The following is a 2612-nucleotide window of genomic DNA, read 5'->3' as shown; positions in this document are numbered from 1 at the left end:
CAGGCGTGAGCGGATGGGGCGTGGCTCCGAAGGGGTAAACTGTCAAAATTATTTTAAAGGGTTTTCCCTTGTATTCATATTGTACACAACTGAATATCAGCACTTTTTTAAAGAGACCGTCACTGTATCCCCAAAAGCCGACTGGGGAGTTTTGGCATACCAAAACTGCACATTTTAAACGCCAATGAATATAAATATATTAAATATATAATATTAATATATTAAAATAAATCATTTAGCATAATTAATAAGTACACTAAAGCTGTTTCCACTCACTACATCTGTAGCTACAGTGTTGGGAGAGGAATGGAGTGCACACAATCTCTTCCTCCCACATACAGTACGTGGAGACACAGAACACACACACTCTCACACGCACAGACACAGACACACACTTGCACTAAAAAACATGGAGGCAGCTCCAGATTATGTTTTGACAGACGGGTGCTGACATCTTTAATCCTTTGCAACTCCCCCACCAGTTTTCTTCAAGTCAGATTCAAACAGTTTAAAGTAAATCAGTCATTCCTACTTGTTTGTAAATGAGAAGTGTTGTGTTACAAAGCCAAAACATGATAAATGAGATGTGAACAGAGAGGACTAAGACATTTAATATTCTATTTTGTGCAATATCAGCAGAGCAGAGGAGTGTTTGATTTAACATTAAGATGAATAAATCCATTTGAGACAACCTCAGAGATCAAAACCAGCAATTAACCTTTTCCACAAAGACCTACACTTCTTTCTTTTTTTTTTTTAAACCAATAAAAGCCCCCACCCCACCCCCCTGTGCTTAGCATGGCATCACTGTGTAACTGTCTGGTTACTCAGTACAACTAACACAGATGTAAGCCAGGTTAAAGCTATGTTACTTAATGTGAGACATGGTGTCATAACAGCTAGATTTGAATACCACCACTTTTTTTTGTCTGAGGCTGAAAACCTAAATTAAAAATAAATAAAATAAAAAGCAGTTTGTATAGTTTCCAACCCAAGAATTATAAATATACATTTACAGTAACATTAAAACAAACCAAAAAAAAAAGTTAATAAAATAACATGGGGAAAGACAAAAAAAAAATAAAGTCAAATCAAAGTAACAAATGCAAAAAACTTATAAGCTACAATAGTACTTACAATACAGTGTATTGCAAAAGTATTGAAACCCCTTGAATATTTCCACATTTTGTCAGGATACATTATCTAAGTCTGTGACTACTTAAGGCAGTACTGTTAAACCTATAATCAGAAGACTGAAAGAGTGTGGTGCAATAGCAAACCTACCAAGGAGAGAATTATTAAAATAAGCCCTAAGATCTCCAGTTTAAAGTATAGGAAACTAACACCACACATCACGCTGAACATACTGCAGTATCCTACTGTGTGAATCCTTTTATTAACCAGGGAGAGGGAAGCCGGTCGGAGCCGATGGGAAAATGGACGGAGCTAAATACAGGGCGACCCTGGGAGAGTTAGAGCTTGCAAAAGACTTGAGACTGGAGCAGAGGCTCAGCTTCCAGCAGGGCAACCCTAAAGATCCCTTCAGAAATACAATGGAATGGTTTAGATCAGTGTATTAATGTGTCAGAGTGGCCCAGTCAAAGTCCAGAATTAAATCAAACAAAAAAAAAAAAAAACAGCTATCCACTGATGCCATCGATCCGATGTATAACTTTAACTTATATGTAAACAATTGCAAATGTTTAAGTATCTGGATATATTCAGCTTTGACCCTAAAATACTCTAACTGAACCAAAGGGTGGTTCAACAAAGTATTATCTCTGAATACATGACCACGGTACACTTTGCAGATTCCTGTTTGTAAAATATGTCCAAAAAAACATGCATGATTTTTCCATCTACTTCACAATTGTATGCTACTTTGTGGTAATCGCATATAATCACACAAAAGTACATAAGGTTTGTGGTTGCCACGTTAGAAAAATGTGAAAAACTTCAAGAGGGTTTAAATACTTTTTCAAGGCACTGTACCATTGTCCGGGTTCAGTGACTGAACAAACAATGACAAACCAGTATAGAGAGATATCTGGATGTCATTCATCTCTGGCATATCATTATCCACATATCTAATAAATATATTGACATGCAAACAAAAATACAATCTGAACATAGGCTGCAAATATGTCATTACATCCACGCGCTAAAATGCCACCTGGTAAGAGAGATAATGAGGTTTATTCAGATCCCCTTGTCTGAACAAGTAAAAAGGCCATGGATCTCTCAGACTGCAATGCCAGACATACAATGTGCTTACAAGCATTTTCTTTTTTTTTTTTTTTTCTTCAATAATTAACACTTAAATATTTTTTTTCAACAAGCCAGATCCACACACCTCTATGAGTTCATACAACCACAAATCGCATGTTGGAATACAAACGTTACATTTGCACGGACACATTGACCTGAATACATTTTGGCACACCAGACAGTACTTACAGCGTACTTCCTCTGCTGGATACCTAACGTTTGGCCATGTTAAGCAGCAGCCTATAACAGCTGAAACAAAAGGCTTATTGCAAAAACTAAAAAAATCCTGCAACGCATGCATGTAACAGAACCTGCAGTTATGCCTGCGCAAATACACGAAACGC

Source organism: Fundulus heteroclitus, chromosome 19, assembly GCF_011125445.2.
Source record: "Fundulus heteroclitus isolate FHET01 chromosome 19, MU-UCD_Fhet_4.1, whole genome shotgun sequence".
Taxonomy (NCBI): domain Eukaryota; kingdom Metazoa; phylum Chordata; class Actinopteri; order Cyprinodontiformes; family Fundulidae; genus Fundulus; species Fundulus heteroclitus.
This window is presented reverse-complemented; position numbering follows the sequence as displayed.